At 39.2% G+C, this 22,035-nt stretch overlaps 1 pseudogene; it reads left to right on the top strand.

Moving 5' to 3' along the window:
- Positions 1 to 8,074: 8,074 nt before the first annotated feature.
- On the top strand, positions 8,075 to 9,784 carry LOC143852920 (phospholipase A1-Igamma3, chloroplastic pseudogene; annotated as a pseudogene).
- Positions 9,785 to 22,035: the final 12,251 nt, after the last annotated feature.

Raw genomic sequence — 22,035 nt, 5'->3', positions numbered from 1 at the left:
TAGAAAATCAGACAGAAACCCTAGTTAGCTTGCTTTAGAAGAGAGAAAGTAGAGAAACATTGGGTAGCTTGCTTTAGAAGACAGAAACCCTGTAGAAAATCAAACAGAAACCCTGTAGAAAATCAGACAGAAACCCTAGTTAGCTTGCTTTAGAAGAGAGAAAGTAGAGAAACACTAGGTAGCTCCTTTCGGACGTCAGCATTCCGCCGAATTTTCGAAAGTTCAGAGCGTCTTTTTTTATTTACGCCGTTGTTCTGCCGAATTTCGCAGAACTACGAGCTACTTTTTCATAGTAGCACCGTTGTTCTACTGAAATCTCGGTAAACTCGGAGGCATTTTCGGCTATACAGCGCCTTTGCGCCGCCGGTTTCTCCATAGCCTCGAAGGCCCCATTCCAACTCAGCGCGATAGTGTTGCCGAATTTCAGAGAGCCCAATGCCCTATTATCAATATAGCACTGTGGTTCTGCCGAAATTTCGGCAGTCTCTGAAGTCTCCTTCCTCCAACAAGCGCGGTTACGTTGCCCAACTCTCCAGTGGTAAGATCAGAAAACCTAAAAATGTAATCCATTTACTTTTCTGTCGTAAAGTAAGTTACGAAATCAAGCTCTGCCGAAAGCAACTTACGATACAAACCTAAAAAATGTAATCCATTTACTTTTCTGTCGTAAAGTAAGTTTCGAAATCAGGCTCTGCCGAAAGCAACTTACGATACAAACCTAAAAAAATGCAATCCATTTACTTTTTTGTTGTAAAGTAAGTTGCGAAATTAGGCTCTGCCGAAAGCAACTTACGATACAAATCTGAAAAAGGTAATCCATTTACTTTTCTGTTGGATATTTACAAAACGGGTAGTGTGGGTTTCATCGCCTTGATGTCAAGCCCCTCTACCTACCTTTCACTAATTTTAGCACTTTACTGCTTTCTGTACTTTTACATTTGTACAGTAAGATACGAGGCTGAGGTGTCAAAGAGACTTGTTCCGCTATGGCCGAGCGTGTAACGACCCGAATTTCGGAATCCCGAAACACGGCCTGTTAACGAAAAGACATCAGTATTTCTTTTTTGAAGTAAAAAAGCGCATAAAAGTAATCTCAACCATTGAATAAAATAATTTAAGACTTACAAAACGTGGAAGTAGAAATGTACAACAATGAATAAAGGGAAACTAAACCAGAAATTACTAAGGCGTCGCTCCTTCGCTAGTTCTCGTCCTCTTTGTGGTCCTCTTGAATGTAACAAGTATCCACATCTGAAATTTTTATTTTTGGTGTGAGTTTCAACCACAGAAACCCAGTAGAGAACAGAAAGTTTTATATCATCTAAAAACTTGGAAGAAAAGTGATAACATATATAATCCAATTCATCTTCTTCATAAATATTAGTATTACTAATACTTATCGAAATTGAATTACACAACAGCATTACTAACTTCTTATGGTGGATTTTCTTTTATGCAACATTACTAGTATCGTATAGTGTATCTTCTTTTACCAGTTTCACTTTAAAATGTCATGATCAATGCGTACAAGAAAACTTATTTCCTTTTTATGCATGAAAACTTATTTTCTTAGTCGAGAGGTATGAATGCCAATACCCTCGAATCACCAAAACATACCCAATCCACCCGATTTACCGGTGTGCGAAAGGGGCTTAGTCCAACCGATTTACCGGAAGCGACTTTCATCATACATAACCTAGTCCACCCGATTTACCGGTGTGCGAAAAGGGTGCCTAGTCCAACCGATTTACTGGAAGCGACTTAGGCGGACACTGCGCAAGCCCTTATATCCTTGGTTTAAGGGTGCCACCCTAAGGTCGCAGAATGAACCCGCCCTTTTCATAGCTATATGGCATTCCACAGTGCTTTGCGATGCTTAAGTCCTTAAATCATTTCTTCCTTGTTTTGTAAAAATATGCAATATACCATATTCATAAGATCTTGGTTACAAAACCATGCATGATGTTCTTGAAGGCCCATAATGTATAACCCCCATAGCGTAATCGTCTTGTTATCCTTTTACTCATATATTTCAACATTAACATAAATGGAACAAAAATAAAATGTCTTAACTTTCATGGACAGTCAAATACTAAAATAGAAGGGTCATTATATCATAAAAAACAAGAAGTGCTCATTTATTTCTTTCACTGGAGAGAGAAAACTGATGTATGACCTATCATCTTTTGCTAATGATACTACTTACTTGTTTAGTTTCATTTTTCATGGTTGTTATAATACTCAAGATACTATCACCCTTTAATCAGAAAATATATAAAACGGTACTTTGAATCAGTTCATTCAATAATTTATGCTACAAAACATAAATTTTCACCTACCTCATAGTCATCTTCTTCTTCTTCTTTTTCTTCTCTTTGTCCTCCACTCGTTATTTTTTTCTTCATCCTCTCTCTCTCTCATTTTCTCCATTTTTTTCCAAACGAAACATTAACTACCTTTTTTTTATTTGTAACTAAATCACCGAATGAAGTGAACACGTCTCACCTTTTGCACGACTAAGCATCTTTCTAATTCCCTTAAAAATCTCTAATAGCATCAAATCTTAACCATTGGATCCCAATCCTTTTTGCAACAGCCCACTCTCCTCATTTCCTTTTAAAACTAAGATAAGAGAAAAAAAAATAACGAATTAGCTTTATTTTGTTTCACACAATCAATTCTTTATGGCCGGCTATCATGAAGAAATCAATAATCCTAATAATAACGGTAGCCTATAAATTTGGTAGTGGAAATGTAAAGGATAAGGACTCTTCACCAATTAAGCTCCCATAAATTGCATTGCATGGGATTTATGACCAGATTTAATTACTTAAAGCTTTACTTCCATTTTGAAAGGGATGGAATTCTAACAATGATGGACCGTTCAGACTATGACTATTGGTCATCTTAGGCTAATTCCCTATCTCGTAGCACTTAAAAATAACTCTTTAGAAGCAGTTAATAGCATCCTCTTAATTTGGTTCAGGCCTTGTCTGATAAGTACACCCAAATTCATCATGTAAATAATTCTAAATATTCGTCATTTTGATAATGACACACCTTTCCACTAATGTAACATTGCCCAAACTGCTTTCACTTACGTTGAGCTTAACGTAGAGCTTCCCAAAAACATCATCTCCTATTAACCAAAACGATTGAGAGGAATAAATCTCTTATTAATTTTGACCTCTTAATGAAACTTTTAAACTTATTAAAATTTTAACTTAACACCCTTTCAGGAGAAAGTTGACCCATCTAAACGAGACCATCTCTATTACCGATATATGAAAGAGAAACTCCCCATTTAATAGCCACCCCTTGTAAACTAAATCCAAAGATTTATATAAAACATTTTAAGCTTTCTAGTTTTCCCCCCCTAAATAATAGGCCCATTTCTACTTAATTTGGCTAAAAGTAAACTAAATTCTAACTAACTTCTAAATAAGCTCATTTCATTCGGGACTTAAGGATTAAACCAATTAATTCTTATTTATTGGAAATTAATTACCCGTATAAATTAACTTGTTAAATTAGAACTCTCTGAAATGGGAAAACCAATATTTCTTGACTTGTGGTTGAGATTGCTTCTAGATCAAAATTATTTGAGGGCTATAGTGGCACCCATGCGTGGAAATGATCTAACTGCTTCGATCGACCTTCCAAGTTACAAGAAAACATAAGCTTAATTTTATAATGACGCCCCCTACAAGCTCAAAAAATTTTAAACCCAACTTTTGATAGTGACGCACATTGTACAAAAAAAAAAACTTCCCAGCTTGGGGCCGGGTATTACAGAGCGCTTGAGACATTATTCCCTCTGACTTGCTCTTTACTTTCTTCAATTTATAGTTTTCTGCACAGTAAAGTACGAGGTGGTGACATTATAGGATCTCGGGCGCACAAATTGCCCCATGAACTTACGATATAAACCCCTCTGCTTTACTTTTACTTTCTGTACAGTCAGTTTCCGTTTGATTTAAGTTAACCTGATCGTAAGTAGTTGCGAGTTCCTTTCGGGGCCGTAAACAACTTACAACACCGATCAAGTTAATTATCGTTTATTTTCGTTTTCTTTTGTAAATTCACTCTATTTACATTCGGAATTAAGCATAATCTAAACAAGGGAAATAAAAATCAAATTATTTTATTTCAAATCCTTCCAAAATGCCAATCTAAGTTAAGAGACCGGATTAAGGCGGGCGAGAGGTAATACCTTCCCCAATTGTAACCACAACCCTTACCTGGATATCGGTAAGGACCATGCCTTAAGCAAACAGAGTAAAATATAAGGTTCTAGGCCCAGAACAAAGGAACCCCTGATTACTATTCTTCAAACGAAATTCGAGTCATTACTCATTTCCTTGGAAGAATAGACACGGGTCCTAGGCCCTAACTTAGGTGGCGACTCTGAGTTTCTCTAAACTTGCGAAGTTAGGACTATGGTCTCGAGTCCGCAAGTAGCGCAGATAAAATAACACCCCTACGTAAAACCCGATTGTGGTGATCCCCTATCGTACTACCAAGCACTCACTATGTAGGCAAAAAACCTATCTTTACGTGACTACGCACCAGTTATCACCCTCCAACTGGTTAAGGTCGGAATATCAATTCATAGCTACGCTAGCCACCGTGCACAAAGCACCAATCAACCCACTCGGACCCAATCACCAGTCACCGTGCACAAAGCACCAACCGACCCACTCGGAACCAATCATAAACGTTCTATAGAATAATAACGATTATCAACAAATCAAATATCTAAAGATTTTGCATGCAATAAAATCCAACATCTTTAAAAGCACGAAATAACTTGTGGATTTTTATGCAATTAAAACATGCAAACAACGGTGTACTTGATCCAATTTTCATGTATTTAATCATGCTAAAGATATGTTTTAAATAACCAAAAGATATCAGTTCCAAATACATAACTTCAATTCATAAACATGGCTATTAAAACAGATTTTTAAATGTACGAAAAACTCCTACACAAACTCACAAGTTACATATCAACAGTTCGAACAACCAATTCCCTTGCAAACCTCCAAGTTAAATCTTACAAATCACCTATAATACAACTAATATATAATTTAGAAGGTTTATAGACATTTAGAATATATATATTTTGGTTTAATCCCGCCACAACCGTGCTGCCCGATTTTCAAACACGTTTTTCGACATACTAGACACTCGACAGAAAAATATTCATATAATATTCATATGAAATCCAAAAATTATGACACAAAATCCATTTGGAAGAAGATTGAAAAATCTATAGTTTCATAGAACACATCGAAACCTAAATCAGATAATACGACCTTCGATTTCAAGTCGTAACAAAACTCGGACCCAGATTTCAGGCAAATTTGACGCACTGTACGAGAATATTCATAAAATAATCATCTGAAATCCAAAAATTATGAAATCAAATCCATTTCAAAGAAGACTTGAAAATCTATAATTTTACAGAACACATCAAAACCTAAATCAGATCACAGGACCTTCATTTTTAAGTCTTAACAGAGCTCGCACCAAGATTTCAAGCAGATTAATATAAACTAACATTAGGTCTTTCGAAAATCCATGATTTCTCCCAATCTAACGACGATCTAAGAATAAATCTTATTTTTCTTTATTTAGTTAATCATAACTACAGGTTTGAAGTAGATTATTAAGATGCAAACAAGAAAATTAATTTAATTCACATACTTTTTGGGGAAGAACAATTTTTCTCTCTTCAAAACTCCACGTTCCAAAGTTTTTCTCTTTAGGGTAGAGTTTTGCACGTTTTGTGTTTAATCGTGAGTTTATGGATTTCTTTTAAGAGTCCCACAATTTTTAAATTTTGTGTATCCTAATCTTATTGGACTAGGAAGTTTTTCCTTCTATCAACTTTCCTAATAAAGGACTTTCTTTAAAAAAAATGACCTGTCAATTTTCAACTTGGGACAAAACTCCCCCCAACCCCACGACTTGGATGGGTCGGGCACGATTAGTGCTACTGGAAAACAAAACTAGGGAGGGTGGAAGACCCATAACCGGACAATATCTACACAGCGAGGTTGGGGCGTGACATAATGGTATCAGAGCTGGACCTCCCATCCAGTACGATGTGCCAGTGAGGACATTGGGCCCCAAGCGGGGTGGATTGTCAGATCCCACATCGGAAAGAGAGGAAAAGTTGTTGGGCTATATATGTGGATTTCTCCTCTCCCTATCTAGATGCGTTTTCAACATCTGTAAGAGGCAGGCTCCGCGGAGTGGGTCGGGCACAGTTAGTGCTGCTGGAAAACAAAACCGGGGAGGGTGGAAGACCCAGAACCAGACAATATCTACACAGCGAGGTCCAGGCGTCACATAATATTGTGAGATCCCATGTCAGAAAGGGAGGAAAAGTTGCTGGGCTATATATATATATATATATATATATATATATATATATATATATATATATATATATATATATATATCTGTGTGTGTGTGTGTGGATTTCCCCTCCCTATAAAGACGCATTTTCAGCATCTCCAAGGGGCGGGCCCCTCGGAGTGGGTCCGGCATGGTTAGTGCTGCTGGAAAACAAAACCGGGGAGGGTGGAAAACCCAGAACCGGACAATATCTACACAGCGAGGTCGGGGCGTGACACAGACCCCAGAGGGAAATCTCCCCCAACCTCTCGATCATCTTCAACCTCGAAACCCAAGGATAAGCTTACATCACTTTTGATTAGCTTTCCCCCCGTCTCGAGATATTTCCAAAGACACCCATGTGATGCTCATCAATTAAAACAAAATCCATTCAATACAATAAAATCAACCGGACGTGAAACCCACCTTGATCCAGCCACTTGTTAAGAAATGGAAAAAGGTTTCCATCAAGATCCAACGGTGATAATAAGGTTCCGACGTAGAAACCTCTGACTAACGTTTCCACATCCCATGACTACTAGTATATTAAAATCCAAGAGCCCTCCGGATAATTCTATGGAGGTGAGTGGTGTACACTGGTCAGGACATTAAAGCAGAATAGAAACAGACCCAACAAGCATCGTCCTTGCACACTAACACACAACAACCATCGTCCTTGCACATTAACACACAACACGTTTTACACGTTACTTGGGACCAGAGGAAAAGTAATGCGTACTGTGTGAAAATGTCTGTATTGTCAGGCAACACACATATCAGGATTATTCGTTCATAACCACACATGACTACTAGTATATTAAAATCCAAGAGCCCTCCGGATAATTCTATGGAGGTGACTGGTGTACACTGGTCAAGACATTAAAGCAGAATAGAAACAGATCCAATAAGCATCGTCCTTGCACACTAACACACAACAACCATCGTCCTTGCGCATTAACACACAACACGTTTTACACGTTACTTGGGACCAGAGGAAAAGTAATGCGTACCGTGTAAAAATGTCTGCATTGTCAGGCAACACACATAACAGGATTATTCGTTCACAACCACATATGACTACTAGTATATTAAAATCCAAGAGCCCTCCGAATAGTTCTATGGAGGTGAGTGGTGTACACTGGTCAGGACATTAAAGCAGAATTGAAACAGACCCAACAAGCATCGTCCTTGCACACTAACACACAACAACCATCGTCCTTGCACATCAACACACAACACGTTTTACACGTTACTTGGGACCAGAGGAAAAGTAATGCGTACCGTGTGAAAATGTCTGTATTGTCAGGCAACACACATATCAGGATTATTCGTTCACAACCACACATGACTACTAGTATACTAAAATCCAAGAGCCCTCCGGATAATTCTATGGTGGTAAGTAGCGTACACTGGTCAGGACATTAAAGCAGGATAGAAACAGACCCAACAAGCATCGTCCTTGCACACTAACACACAACAACCATCGTCCTTGAACATTAACACACAACACGTTTTACACGTTACCTGAGACCAGACGAAAAGTAATGCGTACGGTGTGAAAATGTCAGTATTGTCAGCCAACACACATATCAGGATTATTCGTTCACAACCACACACGTCTTACTCAACTAGTTCGGATAATGTGTGCCTTCTCCTTTAAATCACCCCAAAACCCAAACAGGAGTCTCCAACTTACAAACAAACCTGAAACCATCAAAGATGGCATCTGTTGTCTCAACGTCAGAAAATCGAACTAAGGATGAGAAGAGCCTCCAAGAAAAATGGAGGGAAATTCAAGGGTCCAACAACTGGAAAGGACTCTTAGACCCCATGAATTCTCACCTCCGCAGCGAAATCATTCGCTACGGAGAGTTCTCTCAGTGCTGCTACGACGCTTTTGACAAAGACCCACGTTCCAAATATTGCGGGTCATGCAAATATGAAGGCCCCCAATTCTTCGAGAAGCTCGATATGGCCGACCAAGGCTACGAACTATGCCGATACCTCTACGCAACCTCCAATATAAACCTCGCAAAGTTCTTTCAGAAATCGAATATCAGCGACGTATGGAGTAAACACGCCAACTGGATGGGTTATGTTGCAGTATTAAAAGACCCAAATGAGATAAAGCGATTAGGAAGACGTGACATAGTTGTGGCCTGGAGAGGAACTGTTACCCATGTGGAATGGATCCATAACCTCAAAACCAGTGTCGTTTCTCCCAACTTTGGCCGGGACCCTGAGGTGAAGATGCTAGCTGGGTTCTTTGATCTGTACACTGCTAAAGAAAAAGACTGCAATTTCTGCTCCTTCTCTGCTCGGGAACAGATTTTGGCCGAGATCAAACGGTTGGTGGATAGATATAAAGGCGAGGAACTGAGCATTACCATCACAGGACATAGTCTCGGAGGCGCCCTCGCTTTGATGAGCGCCTACGACCTCGCCGAGATGAAAGTCAACGTGGTTGATGGTAGCCAAATCCCCATCACTGTCTTCTCCTTCTGTGCACCCAGAGTAGGGAATCTAAGGTTTAAAGAACGCTGTGAAGAGCTCAATGTGAAGGTTTTGAGGGTGGTCAATGCCCGTGACATCGTGCCCAAGTTTCCAGACCCTTTCCAGTGGAGTTACGCCCATGTGGGGGTGGAATTGATGTTGTATCATACCAATTCGCCGTTCCTAAAAGCGACATTCGACCTGGTGTGTTCACATAATTTGGAGGTCCTTCTTCACCTTATAGACGGCTACCATGGAAAGGGACACAAGTTCTCCTTGGACAACAAACGTGACATTGCTCTAGTTAACAAGGACGGTGATTTCTTGAGAGATGAGTATTGTGTGCCACCGCAGTGGAAGCAGGACCCCAACAAGGGGATGGTTCGGAACGTCGAGGGGAAGTGGATCATACCAGAGAGGACAATAGAAAGTACTAACTCGTACTTCATAGCCCAGTATCTGGAACAAGTAATAAAGCAAGAAAAATCACCCATGGGAAGCCTACATGGTAGCCGTCTATAAGTAGTATTTTGAAATGATATTTCCACCCTGTTTCTAGCATTCCCGTCACTTGTACTCTCTACATTTCCACGCTCTTTGGGCCACCCAAGTTTAGTTTTTTAGAATTCGTGTGAAAGTGTTTTAGGTGTTTGACGGTTGTGTTTTGAGTTAATCTTCTAGAAGTTATTATCTTGTTTTTATCTTTGGGTTGAGAGTTAGAGTTAAGCAGCTATTTTACAGGGTGAGATGTTTATCAGCTGAAGTCATGTGAAGCAAGTTAAAAAGAGAAAAAAACGTGGTTGTTAGACGTACAAGTAACAATATGTATATAAAGGATGTTTTAGTTATTTATTTTGTATGAAAAAAAGATATAAGAAACCGCCCACTCTCTTGTGTTGTTTTTTCTAAAGAAAAGCTTTATTCTTCACTTATGAATTTTTATTTTCAACAAAGTGGTATCACAGCAGAAAGCATTGGGACATTGAATTCCCGGTTTGGCAACCGAGAGGCGGGGGGGTGAAAAAATTTACCCTTTTGAAACTTTACAATTTCACCCTAGTTTTATCTTTCTTAATCAATTAGGTTTAGTTAATTATAATTGATGATATAATCTCAATTCTCTAGTTAATTTGCTAATTGATTTTCGATGGCCTAAATAACAAAGTATGAAGTCAAATTTGATTTCAATGCTAATTAATCACTCTAGTGAACATAACATCATGCACAAGAGAGAGTAAGAGAGATAAGTACCAAAAGAGAAGAAGACACACACAAGGATTTTATAGTTGTTCGGTCTTTAAACCCAAAGACCTACTATACTCATCTCAAGTTTTGTTTCCTTGAGGGATTCCACTAAATGAAGATTCGGTACATCGAGGATGGCTCTGTGTCCTCCACACTCACCCACGAAGATCGCTACGCGTCTCCGAGCACTCGCCCACAATCTCTCTATAGTGGCAAAAATTTGATCCCTTAAAATCTTCCGAGGGATTTAAGAATGGTTCCCTTTCCACCGTACAATGAAGCTCACAAGAAGAAGAATAAGATACAGTCTCTTTCTAAGCTTGATTATAAGTTTACCCTCAATTGATTCTCTCACATAAGGTTACAAGTGAAGCCTAATCCAATCTCTCATGTATTTCATCTAGATCAAGGGGCAAGAAAAGGAGAGAGTAGATTTTATCCAAAAATGGTTTGCAAGTGTTTGTACAAGGGTAAGATTGGTTGCAAAACCATTAAGTGTTGTTTTGAAACCATTAGAATGCATAAATAGTGATTCCCAGCTCAAACTAGTCGTTGGAGGGCATTATGGTACAAACAATGCCCAAAAAACTAGCTGTTATAGCCTCCAACGACTAGTTTCTCACTAAAGGGACGGTCGAATGGAGTGCCCCAATCGCCTGCGCCTTGTGCGCTGTTTTGTATACTTAAAACTAGTTTTTAAGTAGTCCGGTCGACTGGGAGGGGTGCGGTCGCCCGGTCTGCAAAAAACTGGTTTTTACAGTTTCAACTGCCGGTTTGTAAAATCCGTATCTCTCTCATTTCTCGTCTGTATGCTCTACGGATACGAGAAGAATGATAGCTATCTGATAACAATATTTTCAAAATTATTTTATAATAATTTGGACGAGTTATAATAAGATTAAGGTCTAAGGTCCACCTTGCAAGTCCCAATTTTATGTCTTTTTATGTTCGAGCTTACTTTGTCACTTGGGCTTTGTTCCACTTGGTTTTGGGACTAATTTGAATACACTTTGGGGTATTTTTTAATGTGCCTTGATCAAAAGAAAAATCCAAGAGAGAACGAAATACATTCTACTATAGAAAACTCACTCACTTGATTGCCTCTTTACTTAGCCTTCATATGCTGATCTCCATTTTAGTGCTTGGCTAGCTTGTGGGATCATCAACTCGAGCTCCTTGCTTTGACAACTTCTATTCTTCAAAGTCTTTACTTGTGCGATGATGTCACCAAGGTATCCAAGCTCTTTTGACCTTTGTGCGTATTGATCCTCAAGCTTTTGGCCTGCAAAGATCTTCCTTTGCTTGTTCACTTGCTTGAGATGCATAAGATTGAGCTGTTGGAAGGGTTGCATAAGATTGAGCTGTTAGAAGGGTTTTCACCCCCAGGTAAAATCGCTATGCGCAAAGGAACTAGAAATCTCGTAGAACAAAAATTTTCTTGTCGATTTTGCCCGTTAACCCAGAACTTGGTGCTAAATAATCATATTGGATTTGAATCCAATTTCGGATCAATCTGATGGTGATTCAAATAAAATTATAAGATATAAAAATACCTTTGTGACTGACCGTAATATCATCATTTGCTTGATTTACTCCTCGAACAGCCACGAAGGATCCGATCACCGCTGAAAAGTCATTAGCATTGGAAGAAGAAAATCGCAAAACAGGAGGGAATTTTGTCATTTTAGAAAAAATGACAAAAGAAGCAGGTGCAAGTGGTCGAAATATTAGTTCCCATTATATATGTGTGTGTGCAATTGTTCATATACATTCATAGACATAGTAAAAAAGAGAATATGCTACATCAAAAAGTATTACATCAATACATACTAAATGACTGTAAGAAAGATGTTACCCTCTCGACTATGTCAGTAGGAGTAGCAATTGGTTTTGATGCATTTCGAGTCACTACACAACTTGGGGATGTATCCTGTGTTGTCAAATGATCTACAGAATCAACTAAACCAGACCTCAAGGGGCATTCACGAGCAGCTTCTTGCCCTTCTTGAGTTAGCATATACCTGCCAAAACAAAGTAATAAAATCACAATGTACATATATCAAAACCTTGTTCGAGATTATATAAATATATTCAAAGGCATTACAAGTGGAGGGGATATGGTATTAAATAATTACGAGTGAAGCAAGTAAAATAGTGGATGGATTAGATAGGGATTTCAAGGCACCTTTCGTGAATTAAATATTTCTTGCCCCTTGTTTAGTCACTTTTCTCCCTGTGTTTCTCCTTGTTTTTGGCTTCCTCGGCTATTCTTTTTTCATTTCCATAAACTTGTCATTTACAATATAGAAGTAACAGCTAACTTCAGAATACCACTAGTTTAATGGAATCCAAAAAAGAAGTGAATACATGTATATATGTTAAAATATATTCATTTTTCATCCAAAGCATATTACTGATAGCTGAGAAACACTACAATACTGATATGCAGACTCCTATAGAAGCCCTCCATGCTTTTTGTTATTACTTTATTGAAAATGTGGTGTTAATATGGCCTATGGCCTCTACTCCACAAAATGCCCCGTGAAATGCTTGCATGAATCTCACTCCATAAAGGCAATGCTTGAAGAAATTTACCACTATCGAAAATCATAACATGCTAGTTTGACAATAGCAACACGCTCCCATGATAACCCATGTCTGTACAACAAGTTTCTCATACTACTAATGATGATCTTGTATATGCATGATCTTGGCATGGCATGTTAATCACATGAAAAAAAAATGGAAAACATCCACCAGGAGTTGTATGTGAAGTAATCAAGATAGCGTGATCAATCATTCAATTCACGGTTGATCTACAATGTGCTAGCCAGTCATGAAATCAATGGCAACATCTAGGCCACTGTCAACCATGCCCTCTTCAAGTCCTCTACTCTTCCATTGGATATAAGCATTAAATCTTATTCTAATAAAGTTAGGTCTGTTACATTGTTTCGCTACCACTAGTTATTGTTCATTCCTGTTGATTCTCTCGTTGCACGGAAGAACAAGAAACCACCGTATGGGAATCATGCCTAGCAAAAGGGCCAAACATAAAGCCATGCCCTTTAATTGGATGTAAAACTTTACATTCTCAAAGGGCCAAACATAAAGCCATGCCCTTAAATTGGATGTAAAACCTTACATTCTCAACTACAAGGCATATACCAATGTCAATGCAACCTCTAGAGAACATTACCAATGACCAATAGGAGAAAATCATGGCTTAAATATTTACCAAAACATATACCACAATAAACCACAAAGTGCACAAACTTCGCACCACAGCACAATGAACATAAAGATATTATACTCGGATGAAGAAAATTCCATTTAATAAAGTATTGCTTTTTAAGAAAATTCAAGAACTCAGAATAAGTCAATAAGTCATGTGATATTTATATTCTTTAATATAGCGCTCCAAGGTAGGAAAATTGCATAGTGACACTGAGATAAGGTGAAAAAGTAAGAATATCGGTATAAGTTCTACAAGGTCTGATGATGTTATAAAAGTGGGGCATAAACCATCAAGTAAACCAATATGAAGTTATGAACATTTCAATTTAAGCAGTACATACGCAACTACCGATTAAAAAAAAAAGCATACGCAACTACGTGATAAAGTTAGCCACAACAAAAGGGACAAGCCAGTATCCAACAACATAATAAAATGTGTCTATAAACATTGTCGTACTTTGCTGGGCAGCTTGATTTCAAAATTAAACCTTTTGCTTCCAATGTCTTCATGCAGCTCCATCCACTGTACCACTCACTACCAGAACTCACGAACTGCCCAGGTATTCCTTTCCCCTTTTCTGGCCTGTTAAGATTAGATGTTAGCATAGACACCATATCTCACCCCTCCTATTCTAGGTGGCACAGCTCAGATAATATGAAATTACTTACGCAATTGGCACCCGTGCAAACCCACTTGCTTCAGCTGCATCAATAAGCTCCAGTTTTCGCATAAAACTTGCCTCATTTGAAGTCCCCCTGAAAACTCAAAATTTACAACTAATCTAGCACAGAAAGATGACATATAACAAAAGAAGATGAAACAAATGCATTTAACTTAAGGAATTTTCAAGAAGAGTGGAAAAAAACAGGAAAACAAAAAAAAAAACAAATGTGGTGAATACCTATAAAGAGTAATCAATAGTGCATATGACACAGAATTCTTTTGAGGAACATAGCGTTTGGATCCTTTCTTCCCCTTCCCTGATAAATTAAAAAATATACAGATTCAGGAAAATAAAGAAAAGGAAAGAAGATGAAATTGACATAATTACAGCATTTTCCTTTCTCATGTGTTACGTACCTAGGGTAAAGACTGAATTGGCTGAAAGTCCTCAATGCTGTTTGCATGTGAGGATGTAAATATATAAAGTAAATGTGACAAGTATTACAAGGATAAAGATTACAACAGTTGAGATCTCGGATAGATGATATCTGTTACAAACAACTCATAAGGTTTCCTACAAACTAGGTCATCCAAGTAGATGGCCAAAACACGTGGCTCAAGAGATAGCTCAAATGGAATCCCAGTGTCATATATGGAACTTGGTGTAGTTAGGAAGTTGTTCTTATCCTTAACACTCCCCCGCAAGTGAAACGGTCGTGAACAGACCGTGAGCTTGGAACGCAATAAGTGAAATCAAGATGAGCTTAGGGGCTTCGTAAGAATATCTGCAATCTGGTCCATGCTTGGAATAAAATGCACATCCAGTTCTTTGCGTCCGACCTTGTCACGTACAAAGTGATAATCAACTTCTACATGCTTAGTGCGAGCATGGAAAACAGGATTCACCGAAAGTTAAATGGCTCCAATATTATCATACCATAGAATTGGAGTAATGCGGGGCGGAAAACCAAGTTCATCAAGGAGGAAATGAAGCCATGTGACTTCAGCGGCTGCATTGGCCAGTCCTTTATACTCACTTTCAGTACTAGAGCGAGCTACTGTAGGCTGCTTCCGTGAACTCCATGAGATTAAATTTGGACCAAGGAAGACACAATAGCCACTAGTTTATTTGCAGTCATCTGGGCAACCGGCCCAATCAGCGTCAGAGAAGGCACGTATAGCCATAGAAGCGGAATGCCGTAGAAAGAGGCCAGAGGTGATCGTGGCCTTTAAGTACCTGAGGATTCATTTGACCGCAGACCAATGCTTCGTCGTAGGACGATGAAGGAATTGGCACACGTTGTTCACAGCAAATGAAATGTCTGGTCGAGTAAGTGATAAATATTGGAGAGCACCAACAGTACTACGATAATCAGTAGGATCCTTCAGTGGAGTGCCAGAGAATTTGGAAAGTACTAGTGAGGAAGCCATTGGGGTGATGCAAGGCTTTGCACCATCCATCTTTGTTCGAGAGAGAATGTCTGCAATGTATTTGCTCTGGGATAATAGAATAGCACCACAGACATCCTGGACCTCAATGCCAAGAAAGTACCGTGGTTTACCAAGGTTCTTGATAGCAAATTCACGACTAAGCCGAGTAAGAAGGCGATTGAGGGCTCCACTATTATTACCCGTAAGGATAATGTCATCAACATAAACCAGTAGAAGAATAATGATGTTGTTATGACGATACATAAAGAGGGACGAATCCGACCGTGAGCCATGAAAGCCTAAGCCAAATAAAAAATTATTGAGTCGTGTGTACCATGCACGGAGGGCTTGCTTAAGGCCATAAATAGCTTTTTGAAGGAGACACACATGCAAGGGTGCACGAGGATCAACAAAACCTGGGGTTTGCTACACATAAACTTCTTCTGAGTGCGTGCCATGTAGAAAGGCGTTGTGCACATCCAATTGTTGGAGCGGCCAACCAACGGAGAACGCAAGAGAGAAGATAATATGTATTGCAGTAGGCTTGACCACAGGGCTGAAAGTTTCACCATAGTCTAACCCAGCCTGTGGTGTAAAGCCCTTGGGCACCTCAATAGTGCCATCAGCTCGTCTTTTAACCTTGTAAACCCATTTGGATCCAACAATGTTTTGGTGAGGGTGTGGTGGAACGAGGGTCCATGTGCCGTTCCGTAGCAGGGCATTGAATTCATCTGCCAGTGCAAAGCGCCACTCTGGAACTTTTGACGCTTGAGCGAAGCTGGTCGGTTCCTAGATAGAATTAGATTCTGCAAGCAGAGTCAAAGGGTAGCTAGTAGCTAGTAAGGCTTTGGACTTTCGTATCGCAGCTTTGGAGGGGGTGACCATAGGATGGAAGTTGGCACTAGTGGGTGGGTCGGTAGAAGGAATTGGGTCAGGACCCACCGCAAGATATAGGGGTGGATCAGTAGGAGAAGCAGGAGGAAGTGGCGTTCCTAAATTAGAAGGTACGCTTAACGAGAGTGACTGCTGAGGAGGTAGTACCACAGGAGATCCGAGAGGCCATGGCGCCGATATCTGCACAGGAGGAGAGGGAAGAGGCCGAACAGGATTGGAAGGGGCAAGCGATGCAAAGGGAAAGTCACTTTCATCAAAGACAACATTGCGAGCAATATAAACACGACCTGATGGTATGTGGACGCATCTATAACCATGATGATTAAGACTATAACCGAGGAAGACACATTTGACAGATCGAAAAAGTACTTTGTGTTGTTTATAGGGACGAAGGTAGGGATAGCAAGTACAACCAAAAACCTTTAAGAAGCGATAGTCCCGCGGGCACGAGAAAAGAATTTCTAGATGGCTACGAGTGGATGTAGGTAGCCGATTAATTAGATAAACTGTTGTGCGGAAAGCGTCATCCCAATAGTGTAGTGGGACAAATGAATGAGCAAGAAGTGTGAGGCCTATTTCAACTATGTGACAATGTTTACGCTCGGATGATCCATTTTCCTCGTGTGTATGTGGACAGGAAAAACGGTGTCCAATGCCGGATGCACATAAAAATGAGGTGAGACGACGAAATTCGCCTCCACCACCAGTCTATAGAAATTTAATTTTGCAATTAAATATGTTTTCAACATTAAATTTAAATTGAATGAATAGTGCATACACATCAGATTTTTTAATAACTGGATAAATCCAAGTAAACTTACTAAAATCATCAATGAAATGGACATAATAACGAAAGCCATTAATAGAGTCAACCGGGGCAGGGCCCCAAACATCAGAATAAATTAACTCGAGGGGAGAAGTAGATCGATGGCCCGTAGACCTTCAGAGAAGACGATGGCTTTTCCCGAGTTGGCAAGAGGTGCAGAGACGATGAAGCTTATTTGAATCCACAGAAAGATGAAATTTGCGAAGTAGACTATGAACCATGCGGGAGGATGGGTGGCCAAAACATTGATGCCAGCAGGAAGCAGGAACCCGTTCGCCACCTAACGCACAACGATCCGCCACTTTATTAGACAACGAAACATGAACTGGAAGAGAGTAGAGTCCTCCACTAATCGGTGAGCGGAGCAGAACGATCCCCATTCGAAGGTCCTTAACCGAGCAATCCACAGGGGTAAATTCAATCGAAACGGCATTATCAATAAAAAACGATGTACGGAAAGCAAATTACGAGTGATATGAGGAACATGCAAAATATTACGTAGGTGAAAATTATGAGAGGAAGAAGGAATAATGGAGGACCCAATATGGTGAATGTGCAAACCTTGGCCGTTACCCACTCGAATCTGATCACTAACCTAATACTCAGATACGGATTGCAAATGCGCAAGGTCCGGCATTAGATGATTTGTAGAACCCGAGTCAAGACACCACCCGAGATCAAAGTATGCCGGCTGACTTGCGTACATGGCAGAATACGGTGGATGGGCATAGTCACTAGAAGAAGTATTTGTGTACTTGTAGCAAGTGATGGCGGCATGACCGAACCGTCCACAAAGTTGGCAACGTACGGCCATGATTGTTGGGCGGTGGTAGCGGAGGAGGGGAACCTTGTCGAGGTTGAAACTGGTACTGAGTATTCTGACAACAAACATGACCGCGACCTCGACCATTGCGAGGGTTGGTATTCCTATTGTTGCGATGGTTTGGAGTAAAGAAGGATGGCAACTTGGAAGTTACGTTAGCCTTAGGAAGTGTAGCGCCTGCAATGGAGAGTGCTTGAAGTTCAAGGCGAACTTCATGGCCATATAGTAGGCCATTGAGATCATCCAGTGAAATATCATCAGAACGATTCGTCACAGTGGTAACAAAGTTATCATATGCGGGTCCCAAACCGACCATAAGACAAGGTCGGTATCAGAAACGATGACCGGCCGATGCAAGGGCGTCGGCGAGTGTCTTTGCTTTCTAGAGGAAATCTGCAACAGAAAGATTTCCCTTCTTCAAAGACTGCAACTGGAGACGAAGCTGCATCAACCGAGCCCGAGATGCAGAAGCAAACATCCTTTCTAAGGCTGTCCAAACGGCCATGGAGGATGTAAGATGACTACCTGAGCGAGAGGGGCTTCCGTCAGAGATGAAATGAGCCAGCTCAGTATGAGTTGATCAAGACAATGGCATGTCTTGAAGTCGGGGTTGAGAACGAGATGTGCATCTGGGGTTTCTCGTGGTAAATATGTTGGCGGGCACGGCTTTTTGCCGTTAATAAAACCAAGAAGGTCATGGGCTCGAAGGATTGGGATGAACTGCGAGCACCAAAGGGGGGTAGTTTGTGCGATGAAGCTTTAATGAGATCGCATGATTGACATGAGATAATGAAGGCAAGGAAGGAAGGGTGAGTGTGGATGCATCTTGGACGGCACGTGCAGGAGTTGAAGTGTTGGAGGGTGAAGAAGAAGAAGTGTTGGATGGGGAGGATGCCATGCCAAACAATGGAGAAGATGACTAGATCGAATGATTTGAAGTAACCTAAAAGTCAGATACCATGTAAAGATTGAATTGGCAGAATTCCTCAATGCTATTTGCATGTGAGGATGAAAATATATAAAGTAAATGTGATAAGTACAAGGATGAAGATTACAACAGTTGAGATCTCAGATAGATGATATCTGTTCAAACAACTCATAAGGTTTCCTAAAAGCTAGGTCATCCAAGTAGATGGCCAAAACACTTGGCTCTAGAGATGGCTCAAACAGAATCCCATCGTCATATGGAAATTGGTGTAGTTAGGAAGTTGTTCTTATCCTTAACACCTAGATGGGTCCCCACTTAGAGTAGAATAAATTAGTTTAGATTTTGAGGAATTTTCTATCTGCTTGTTTGGTATGGATAGGAGTCTTAGAGATAAGGGTTATCTAGATTGGCTTGGGAGAGAGGAAGTGGTCAAGTGGGTTTTCTGTAAATAACATGTAAGTAGTCTTTTTCAAATGAATGAAGAAATTTATCTTGTAAATTGTGTCCTCGCACACAAAGGAGGACTAACCCTTCCCTCGAAGTGGGTCAAGAGGCTGATCTTACCTCCAAGAAGATCAATCACGTTACAAACTGATTTGGGTTCGTAACATCATGACGAGACTATACATATGAAATGAAAAAAGTAAGTGAAATACCCTTTTGCATTGGCCCTTCGGATGTTGTAGTGTCCGGATCCTTGGGGAAGAACCCTTGCATAAGCCTCAGAGTCCATTTACCCACACCTCTAACAAAATTCAAACCAAATTACAACATAAAACAAAGAATATAAATCTCCAACAATGTAATGATAATTCAATCAAAATATACAAAAACAATAGGAAAAGAATATACAGACGTTTACACACTAACAAAGAATAGAAAACTCCAACAAAGAAATTATAATTCAAACAAACTATAGATAAATAAAAAGAAAATAGTATACAAATGTTTTCAAAATAAAGCATACTTGATTTGAGAGAGTTCCTTTAGGGTTTTGATAGGATTTTTGGAGCTGCATACATTAGAATAAGCTCTGTAAATCGTCGAATCAACTTGGTTCGAAATTCCGTTCTTGTCGGCCATTTCTTGCCGCTTTTTCTAGATAAATGAGGCGAGATCTTCGTTTTCTAGACACCGGACAGGTCTCTGATTATCCATTGGCAAAAGGAATAAAAGATTCAAGGAGCAAAAATTTCTAGGGTTTAGTTTGATGAAGGAGCATTCTAGGGTTTTGTTTCGTTTCTTTTTAATAGCACAATCGCGCGCCTTTTCTCAGATCGGATTCTATGGTTTTGAAATTAAATGCTGGTTACTGTAGTCCTCGGACTACAAAAGTACGTAGTCCCCGTATACTAAAAATTAGGGCTGCAACTTGGGTCGGGCCCGAAAATAACATCGATCGGGTTTAGAAATCATGGGTCTTTGGGTAGGGTTGGGTTTTAAATTGGAAAATCCGACTCAATCTTAGGTAGGGCCGGGTTTAAAGAAAACAAATCCAAAACTCGAAATCTGACCGGACTCATATGAGTATAGTGAGACTTTCTTACATATCTCTTGAATAACATAGAAAAGTATTTTCCAATATATTGATACAATTATTTTCATTGAAGTGATCATATCTGTTATGTGAAAATATAGTGACCTCCTTAACTTTATACACTTGATGACATGAATTTAGAGATATTTGGTGTAAAGATTTGTTTTTTTTCTAAAATATTTAAAATTAGTCACCATTTTACGCTAAGAAATGAAAACCTAAACCGACCCGAGAAACTATCTTGGGTAGGGCCGGGTTTACGAATCTCGGGTTTTCTTCTAATTTTTTTAGACACAACCCGACCTGAGATAGTCCTCGGGTTTGAAAAACATGACCCGCCCGACCCGAGTTGCACCCCTACTAAAAATCGTATTTTTTATAGGAAAATCAAGAATGTTTTATGAATTGCACAAACTCAACTTGTCTTTTCTTTTATAACTGGGTGCGGACAGCTTTTTGGGGAACAGTTAGAACCTTTCATATCAGTATATATATAGTAAAAGACGAGATGAGTAAATGCAATTATAAAAACATGGTAGTGCCAATATCATTAGTGGAAAATCAAATATTTTCTTGTTTGGTTGTCTTTTACTATTTACATTATAATCCTGTCATTTGTAAATTTTCCAATTGTAAGCAATTTTTTAGCGTTTGACTTTCCTCTCAAACCTGAGTCATTTTGCTTGCGTCTGAAAAATTTACATTCCTCTAGCACTGTAACGTGAATAGTAAGTGGGAACCAAACAATACTGAGAAAAAGAAAACATGTTATTTTACTTTGATTGTTTCAATATTTGATGCAACCAGATGGACCCAGAAGGAAATGAAAGTAAAGAATTGGGAATCTACTTTTCTTTTCTTGTGCTTTTTATGTACATCCAAACAAACCCTTGTAGATTGGATAATAACATTGAAGGAAAGAAAATTGTATCATTAAGGCCATGTTTGGCAAACTTGAAAAAATTATGCCGTGTAATATTTGTGGGGCTAGTTGTGAGAGATAGACGGGAGAGGGAGAAACTTGATTTTAGGAGCTTTCACGCTCCTAAATCCAGGAAAAAAAAATCTCTCCTTTTCCCATTCTTATCCACTCCTCTCACACAATTGGGCCCAAGAATATTTCGTGGAATAATTTTTCATGATTGCTAACATGGCCTTAAACACAAAAATATTCTGAAACTTCCAACCACGTACGCATTTTTTTTACTTACCAAAGGATATAGAACTACTCTTCAAAACCATTTTTTATATTGAAAAAATAATGATACTAGAATTGAGCATGTAACTAACTCAATACCTAACAAACACGTGTGAAATGTGTACAACAAAAATAACAAACAACGTGTGAAATAGATTTGTTTTAATAGATCTATAAAATAATTTTGGTTAGATCTGTTTTCTGTGATCATGTTATTCTTGATCTATGTTTTGTATAAGATTTGAATGCCTTGATCCTAGATTAACACCTACATGCTTCATCTAATAACGTGATTTCGCCCTGTTGAGTATTCAAACCTTGGCTAACTTCATTGATTATTAATTTTAGTGCCAT

Source organism: Tasmannia lanceolata, unplaced genomic scaffold, assembly GCF_043159265.1.
Source record: "Tasmannia lanceolata isolate RefF3 unplaced genomic scaffold, GAP_Taslan_0.1 ptg000019l, whole genome shotgun sequence".
In the NCBI taxonomy this organism is placed as follows: Eukaryota; Viridiplantae; Streptophyta; class Magnoliopsida; order Canellales; family Winteraceae; genus Tasmannia; species Tasmannia lanceolata.
The sequence above is the reverse complement of the archived record's forward strand: the minus strand, read 5'-3'. Positions and strand labels throughout refer to the sequence as shown.